General features: G+C 29.3%; 1 long non-coding RNA gene across 1 annotated transcript in view; it reads left to right on the forward strand.

Annotated features, from left to right (window-relative positions):
- The window catches only part of LOC111614613, a 23,679-nt gene extending 17,548 nt beyond the window's left edge, over positions 1–6,131 (forward strand). The window contains exon 3 of the long non-coding RNA XR_002754967.1: positions 4,315–6,131. This is a non-coding gene — a long non-coding RNA (uncharacterized LOC111614613). The remainder of the gene's footprint in view (positions 1–4,314) is intronic.
- Positions 6,132–10,259: the final 4,128 nt, after the last annotated feature.

Raw genomic sequence — 10,259 nt, forward strand, 5'->3', positions numbered from 1 at the left:
AAGCACGGATTCTCCAAATCTAGCCCACACACTTGCAGCGATTGTCAGAAGTGCGATATTCCCATTTTTATATATATTTTTTAATCCTTTACAATTTTAATTATTTAATTGCTCCTTTCTCTCTTCCTTGGCATGTTGTGAAATTTCTGATAATTGGATAATAAACCGTTTTATTGTAATTTGTCTTTTTAAATTATTTTGAGTTGACATTAAAATTTGAAAAGGGGATCCCTAGATTGGTAAAATATGCGAATTTCCTCCTACAACTTCGGTTGTTGTTCGGGATACAGTTAAGGTTTTAACAAAGTTCAAGCGAATACGTAATTAGCAAAAAAAATTTGAAATAAAGTGATTAAACAAAAATTATTACAAATATCGTAAATAACAAATGTATATATAGAGAGATTTTTTTGGAGGGGGAAATGGTCTTCACAATTTGAAATCGATCAAACACACAGTAAATGCTCGTATACACGCGTGTCATCTATCATAAGATAAATGTACTATGCCAGAAACCTTCGTGGGATTGTATTAAAAAACTTCCCAAAGTTTCATGACAATTGGATAAACAGTGTGGTAATGCATGAAGGACAGACAGACAGACACACACACACACACATTCATTTTTATATATATAGATATACAGAGGACTGATTCAGGATGAACCAAGCTTTCAGGCTTTTGGTTGCTTTAGAACTCATGCTTACTAGAACTTTTTTACTTATTTTAGTATGATTTTATGCAAGCACAATTTCTGATGGGTTCAGATATACCCTGTATAAACATACAACATATACATAATATACCAGAATTGTGTAATACAGATTTGTTCCGACATAATGCTATTTCATTGCATTTTGAGCCAACTGATTCCATAATCCTATTGTAAAGTGAACTGTACTTTATACACATAATGAAAACTTGAGGCTCTATTTCTAGAACATTTTTAAGGTTATATATATATTTAACAAAGGAGATATATACTTGTGTTGACTTTAATCTCAGAAAATCATATAATCAAAAATGTTTTATTTTGGGTTGTGCAGTTTCTCAGTCAATACTGCATTAAGGAATACAATCATTCTAAAAATTTGGATATAAATGCCATGCCATATATAGAGTTTTCTGTACAATAGATCTAAATTTTATGTAGATTTATATGTTAGTTATAGTTTTTAATACTATTCTCAGATATATCAATTACATGTTATGTGATCAAAAGATATATTGATATAAATTTTATATAAACAGTAGAATGAGATAGAAACAGATTATAAATAAATTAACAAAATAGAAGTGTATTATTCAATCCATTTTATCTCAAATGATGCACTCAAAAATTAAATGTTTGGCTAGATCTAAACCAGAGCATTATTAGGATCTATGCTTCAAAGCTCTATTGGAAAGACAAAAAGGTTTGTGATTATCATTTAACTTCACCACACACCAGGTTGAATATATGACACGAGATCAACTTACTTTAACCAAATAACTGGAGTGCTTATGTTCGATAACTGCAAATGTTTTTGAAGCCCCTTCTGGGCTCTTCATTAACGGCCAGCTTGAATTGAATGAGGATAGAAGTCTGATAAATTATATTTAAAATATAATATATATTTTAAAAGTTAAACATAAGCACTCCGGTTATTTGGTTAAAGTAAGTTGATCTCGTGTTGTGATTATCATACAAGACCAGATGATAAATACAAAAAAACTACATAAAGGACATTTTAAAAGACAAAAAACATCATTTTAGGAAATGCCACTTCATACATAAAACTGTAGAACACACCAGGTTGCAAGCTTTTTGCACACAAATTATTTACATTCACATAATCAAACTAGGTGTAGAGACAGTTCAGCAACTACCAGGTCAATATTTTAAAACATATTTTTAAAAAAGTTAAACATGCAATGTATGTACTACATAGTATATTATTTGTTTGTTTTATTTAAAGCAAGAAACTAAATAATCTTTCTTTTAGAATAATTTATTTGAAAACTTTTTCTTTCCAAAGATTCAACCCTGGGCCCTTAGTCACTGTGCTGGACCAATGTCAAAATGCTTCCTATGCTCCTGGAAACATAATATATCCAATGCTTGCATACAAATACAAACTATTATAAACTCAGCAACCATGCTGTAAATATACACCATATAAAACAATTTGTCACAACATTCAGATATCACATTCATTGACAAATAAAACAAAGTCAAATAATTATAGATAGAGATGTTCCAAATACTCAACATATAAAATACATTCATTGAGAGAAAAGTTACCTCCCAGATGAAATTTTGATTTACAGTCGACCCCCCTATAACGTACGTTCCTATAACGACAATTCCTATAACGTAGCGAAAAAATTGTAGCAACTTTCGTATAACGTACCTCCTATAACGTCGTTTCGCGACAAGATTGATAGAGTCTGGACCAATAGTGGATGAGCAGCCGAACTACTTTCCTCCGACCCTGCGCCACGNGTAATAAAGATAATTTTTTAGAACTTTTGATGAACTATTTTAGTATTCTTTGAGTTTTAGGCCTGGTGAATCGTTAGATAATTATATAGATATCAAAGTTTAATTTTATTTAAAAAATTAATTTAATTATAATTATATCACATTTTTATAAATTTGAAAATCCTTAATGTTTCTAATTATTTAACTTTTTTATTTTGTAGCCACTCATAATCTGATCTAATATCCTACTAATTAAGTAAAGTGAAAAACCTCTTGTTCTTATGGCTGGGAAAAAGGATGAAGTTTCGTCAAAGAATAGCTTGGGTGATGCTGTTTGGTTATCTAGGTGTGACTGTTGTAACCATTTATTACTTGTTTGAACTTGCTGATCAGTATAACATCCTTTCATTAGAACATACAAGATTGTATCACTCTATAGAAAATAAAAGAATAGATAAAAAGGAGACTTTATTGAGCCATTTACCAGACATTCCTTATGTAGTATGGCTGTTATTTGGGATATTAATATATATACAGATTTTTTTTGTTCTTTATGCTTGCACAAAACCCCATCCAAAACATTATTTAATATCTTGTTTTTTAGTAATTTGTAAAAAACATGATTATGATGCAACAAAAGAAGTTAAAAGCAACAATGAGTTAAAATCAGAGAATTTGATGTTATCTAATGGACATATAAATCCATTAATATTATAATGATGATTTTTGCAGTATGCATGATTGTTAGGTAAAGATATTGATTTAAAAACGGCACAACAGTTTATGCTTTGTCTATTGTATATAGTATACAGCATAAATAATGTATTGAATATTTTCATAGAAGCCAAATAAAAGTAAATGAATGTTACAGTAATTAAATGATTAATTATGTCAATTCATTTATTTATTTTTTTCCTTTTTAAATAATAATTTGTTCTAAGTAATTTCTAAGAATTAACCTTGTAAAATTGATGATAAAATATGCTGCCATACATATCAAGCTTGATATTCTAAGTATGCTTTAGCCATAAATGTAATTAATCTATAGAATAATTTGAGTATTTTACAAATAAAAAATATTTTTTATATTGATAAAAAGAAAATTATTTGTATTTGAGAGATTTTAGTTCTTAAAATGTGTATGTGTAATTAAAATTGTTTATAAAATAATTGCCTCAAATGATTATTGTACATAATTTATCATCTATCAATTTAATTTTGTTATTAAAAATATATTTTTAATACATTGTTAATAATTGTGATATTAATTTAATAAAATAATTATAAAAAAGGATAATTACTAATTATAACTTTGAATTATTTTCAATGATTTATTTTATTTTATTCTTTTCTTTAAGTTATCTGAATTAAGAAAAATTGATGAAATTTTTAAACCTTGAACCGAAAATATTTTAAAAATCATATATACAATTTTTTTTAAATTAATGGACACCCTGTAAATTTATTTAAAGTTTCTCTATTTAGAGCACTGTATCTGTAGCCAATAAATGAATTGACACCAAAATTTGCATGCAGACTATGCAAAGGATGCAGGAAGTGATTTTGCAAAAAAAATTTAAACACATAAATTTAAGAATAATTTTTAAAATAGGACAAAGTTAGACTTTTAGGCACTGTCTAATTTCATTGTGTGTGCAAAAAGGACAAAGAAGACACTTTTATGTATTGTCAAAATAGACAATATTAAATTCTTTTATATATTGTCTATTTTGACAATACATAAAAGAATTTAAAAATTTTTCTTAAATTTATATGTTTAAATTTATTTGACCTGGTAATTTTTATCAGAAAAGTTTAGTTTAAAAACTTCCATATATTTTCCTTTAAAGCACACCTTATGGAAAAAAAAACACAAGACAAATCTATTTATTTGTTCCACAAGGAACATGCCCAGAATCTACTAATGAATCTAAAGACTCCATCAATGGCTGAGACTTAGGCAGGACCTTCGGATCCTCTATACTTGTCGCTAGGCCCCCAACATGTCAAGACCAGTTTCCTACCTTGGAGAACATGGACGGGCTGTCAGATTGTCTATGATAATCTCATGACATTGCATGACCATTGTGCACTCGGATATACACTCAAAGCCTATAGTCGTCAGATGAGCATGAAAAATGATGAATATGTTAACGTTATTTCAAGGGAATACCGGGTCAGCATTGTTCTTGCCAAAGGATGTATGGTACTGTACCTGCATATTCTAAAAAATGGACAAGGATATTAATAAACGATCATACAAATTAGTGAGAGAAACTTCATTTGAACTTTATAAAAACAGAAATAAGAAAAAGGAAGGCTGGTTACAATCAAAAAGACATAGGCAATATCAGGTATGTTCTTTTTTGTTTTTAAATAGTTCTGTACATAATAATAATAAAAAAAAAAACACAGTGCATCACACTCTATGAGATCCATGTTGACATTAAACATGCATCTGAAATGAAACTGATTATCAATGCATTCTGTGAAAAATAGAACTTGTCTGACCACTGCCTTTCTGTTTATGAATTTTTACATCCTCAAATCAAAACAGCAGTGCATTTTCATGCTTGTCTGACATTAACCTTAAAATAATACATTAAAATATCACTTTAAGGTCTTTGTTATTTATCGTGCTTTGTTTTGTGTATATTGCAAATTCTTCTTTTATACATCCTTTGAGACCAAAATTTGTATAGACTATGCAATCTGCTTACTGATTACAGCTAGCGTGCTCTGAATAGAGAAACTTTAATTATGGACACCATGTATATAAGAACGTGTAAATTGTCAACATAAAATACAAGGTGTCTCAAATGAAACTTGACATTTTCCAGTTGGCTATACCAAAAACTATTCATCAGAAAGTTATGAAAGTTTGGGAATACCTTAATGAGATGATGGGAATTTTTTCCAAAACAAAAATAGTTAGTTTTAAAAACAACCACTAGAGGAAACTTTTCAAGCTGTAATAGTGGAATATTGGCCTGCAAAATCCTCAGCCCTAGAGCCAAAAATCACATGGATTCAAGTCTATCTCAAACACTTAGTCTAGCATGATTCCATAACATTGCTGTCAGACTTTAAGGACACCCTTGCATGCTATGTGCTTAACATTCCAAGGCATACTCTGCATGCAACCATTGAACTTGCTGTTTTACATTTTTAGATGGTAGCAGACAATGGTGGCCAACATGTTTTGTTCACATTAGACATAATTTGTATAGCCTATTGTTAAGTTTTATATAAAGCTATAATGTGCCCTCTAGTGTAGTGGTGGTTTTTGGAACTAATTATTTTTGCTCTTGAAAAAGATTCCCATCATCATGTTAAAAAATACAATTCTCAAACTTTCATGACTTTCTGATGAATAGTTTTTGCTGTAGCCAGTTGAGAAATGTCAAGTTTAATTTGGGACACCCTGTATTTAGATTCTGAATAATAGCAATGAATCTAATTATTCTTATATCAGAAATAAATATACAGTAAACTAAATAAATTTCTCTAATTGCATAATTAATTTTTACAATTTTACATATGTATTTTATTGAATACTTGTTACAAATATGAGACCAGTCAAATGTAATTTATTTTTATAGGATTTTTAGTAAATTTATCAAAGCATTTTATTGCAGCTTTTTATATTTTTTATTTATATATAAAAAATTCTAAAGAATATTTCAGATAAAATCATAAACAAATTATAATCTTTCCTGTAGGCAGCTATGTACATATTTTTATTTTAATACTACCATCAACCCTCTTTAAACTGCCACCATTGGTTTTCTGGCCATGGTGGAATGGTGAGGGTGGTTGTTTATTGAAAACCATATGCAAATAGGAATGTCAAGATGATGATAATTGTCATTTGTCCAAAGTAGTTTAAACTACATTATTTTCTTGAGTTGTAGAGATAAATGTATCCAATGAGTCAACATGCATCAGATAATCCTTATTGGATGCACTTACAGAAAATGACGAATTTTCTTTAGACAAACTGGAGCTGCTTTCGCAGTTGCTAGAGGATTTTCTATGTCTTTGTTTGATCGACTTTGTTTTCTTCCTGCAATTGAATTTTCTTTTTTTTTTTACAGAATTAACTATTTTTTCTGAGGTTAACTCCACAAAATTATCCTCATTAAGACTGATTTCAATCAATTCTTCAGCAGCAAGTTGGATTATGGAAGTTAGGTAGTGATCTCAGCAATATTTTAAACATAACATTCAAACACTGTTGTTATAATCCTCATCAATTTATGTCTTCTCTCCGAATAGGCCAGTGTAGAGCCAACAATTTTTTGTCTTGGATGTCGCTTCATCCCACAATTTTCTAATTATACACAGTGCAAATTTCAGGGACATCTCAACAGGAATTTCATCATTGATGTCTTTGATAATTTTCCTCACTTGGTGATGTCTGTAGTTAGATTTAAAACATTTTATTATGCCAGTGTCAAGTGGTTGCAGAATTCCTGAGCAATTTATTGGAAAGAATTGTTTTTCAACATTGCTCAGGTTGACTGTCTTATGACAGGTTGCATAATCAATTAATATCAGGACATTAANTAAAGGTAAAGCTGAAAAGCTTTACCTTTAATTATAGCATTACATAACAACTTTTATATTTTATAACTTAAATATTTTTAAAATTTAAATTAATATTAGTTAGAAAGGTTTTCACAATACTTATAATTCTTTAATTACAGCACTAGAAAATCTAACTATATTTGAATATAAAATTTCTCTTAAAAGAGCCTTGAGTATATTTACTGTATTTACTCAGATATAAGACGAGGTTTTTATTCATTTATCACAGCTTCAAATTCCTGTGTCGTCCTATACACACGAGCAAAAGATTCTTTGCGTTTTTGCAAATAATTTTTGTGAACCGTGTATTCACAATTTTTACCAGATGCTTACTCTCTTGTATTTAAAAACATAAGTATTTTATCTGGGTCATTTGAATCGTTCATGTATATTGTCAGGAGTGAAGATGAATAGCAATAGGAAAAGCAAAGCTTTTGAATTGAATTCCAGATTGAAATTTCAAAATCATACGGAAGTCCAATATAAGTTTCAATCCATTCCCATGTGAAAACAGATGATTATTCAGAATTCAGAGAAAGTCATAAGTGTAATTGATGGCGAGTGGATTCAACTGTTAAGAATTGGCAAAAAAAAAGTTCCCGATTGTCCAGCTTTACATGAACTAATTATGTTGTCGATTTTACAAGGTTTTTCCTTAAAGTTTAAAATGCCAGTAATTTTTGTGGAACAATGTGTGCATTTACATTCATTTGATACTTTACTTGTGATTAAATGAAATAAAATTAGAATTGTATTAATAAATTAATTTTCTTTATTTTGATCTTTAAAGTTGCACCTTGTCCTATATGCGAGTAAATACAGTAATTTGATAACATGATGAAATTGACGAAATATGAAAATTATTTGTGGATTTATGTTTGTTTTGGGATAGTTTTCAAAGGTAAGAAATTTTAGGCATATCGGGGATGGATCTGAACTGCAAATTGAAATATTAAGATGTAGATTATAGAAGTAAATGAAAAATTGATTCTTCACATTAAGGAAAAGATATTCATGCAGCTATATTATGTAGCTGACACTATATAATGCTTTGTGTAATCATACTTTAATAAGTTCTCAGTCCAAAGAAAAATGTTGAATTTTAGAAAACTTTAATATATTCTAGAAAGCAATAAATTTTTTAAGCATAAAATTATTTTTGCACAAAATATTTAACTTACTTTGTTCATATTCTTAATAATGATATGTAAACAAAATATAGAGTATTGTGACAAATTGAATAATAGAATTAGCATTTTAAATATTGCATTTAAATAATTAATTTTTTCTGCTTCACTTAAAATATTTGGGATGTTTTTGGTTGCAGACAAACCTAGAAAGTTACTGCAAATCTAGAACTATTAAAGTCAGATTTTGAATGTATACTAATTCCACACTTAACTGACACAGTTCAGTTGGTATCATTTAAAACATTCCATTCTTTCATTTTCTTTCCATTAACAGTTCATTTTATAGTTATAAAATAAGTTAAATGAAATTAAAAAAAANCATCTGTTGAACAAAAAATATTTTTCTTTGGTATTATTCGTTAAACAAAAATGATATACTCAAATTCAATCATTCTACAATAAGTGCACAAACAACAAAAACTTATACATGGCATACATAGATTACAGGAAAGCATTTTAACAATATTACAAATTCATGGTTGTGTGAAGTGCCTCCTCTTCTTCTGCACCATTTGACTGAAGGGTTGACATTGCTTCGGCAATGACTATGTCAGGATAGAAGACACCACACAGTAATTAGGGCTGTTTTTGTGTAATGTCTATGTTGTTGCTGGGTTATGCAAGCAGTTGCATGAACAGGCAATTGGATTTAAGATGGAGGAGGTCTGAAAGACAGCGATACATGAGAAGGAGGTTATCTATTGGATTAAAGATAATGAAAAAAGTCTTATTTTAATTCAAGCTGTAAGCCACTATGATACAGTCCATATGAACAGATGTCCAACTCATGGCAAACAGAATCTATTAATTGAAATTCTAAAACAACTGGACCTCATATTGATGTGGGCTGCTGTGGAAGAGCCATTTGTCCTGTCACAATGTGCATTTTCTAATTTGAAAATAACTACAACTTGGGTTGTAGACTTCCATGATGGGCCTATATTGGACTAATGCTTGGGATCATTGGTTAGATCCCAGTCCTTCAAACCAGTAGCCTGATGTTTTAACTATCTTGACCATCTGGCCAGTGATACACACACCATTGGCAGTATTGGAGAGCAGGGCTTTGGAGCCTGAGCTAGTTGAAGCATTCACTTTTTGTTGGAGCCAGAGCACTATATTGCTTAGTAAACTTTGCTCAAAAGGCTCCAGTTCAAAATCGTTTGTTTTCTAGGCTTAGAAGTTAATTTTTTTAGCTATTGTTTAAAAAGTTCCAAGCTTTTTGAACGTTTAAAAACAATTTTTGATTAGGTTCATAAAGAACTTATATTTCTGGTATACTACCAGAGATGTATTCCTGACCTATATTATTATTATTATTTTTTTTCAAAATTAAAATTAATTTATATTAACTGTAATAAATAATGTCATAATATGGTTAATAGTTCAGTAGTTTTTAAATAATAATTAAAATGTTATAACATTAATTTTGTTCATATGTTAAGTACTGTTACAACTTTTCAATTATATGCAGGGATAACTAATAACTATGGTTGATCAGTTATTTAATTATTAGTATCTCTTTTCTATGATTTCCTCTCTTTTAATGCCTAAAAATGGTTTATTCTTTTACAACTACTAGTTTGTTTGAATAATCAGCCATGGTAATCTGTTAAAAATAAATCACTGTTAGTACCAATGAACATATTACCCGTTGCGCATTGCTGCGATCTCAAAAGAAAGAAAATTCAAGCAAACTCGTTATGATAAAATTCAATTTACGTTTTATCATTTTTATTGAAACTTGTTATTATTCATTTTCATTGGGAAAACATTTCAAAGTGTTGTTTCAATTCTATTTATTTATTGGAGTGCTTGTGGATACACGATATTTTTTGTTTTTTCGTCTGGTGCTTACAAGAATAAATCGGGTTTTTGTCCGACGCGTGAGCTGGCCACATACAATTGTCTATGTGAAAAGCACGGATTCTCCAAATCTAGCCCACACACTTGCAGCGATTGTCAGAAGTGCGATATTCCCATTTTTATATATATAGATATACAGAGGACTGATT

Source organism: Centruroides sculpturatus, unplaced genomic scaffold (genome assembly GCF_000671375.1).
Source record: "Centruroides sculpturatus isolate CEXI.00-Female unplaced genomic scaffold, Cexi_2.0 scaffold2023, whole genome shotgun sequence".
Classification (NCBI taxonomy): domain Eukaryota; kingdom Metazoa; phylum Arthropoda; class Arachnida; order Scorpiones; family Buthidae; genus Centruroides; species Centruroides sculpturatus.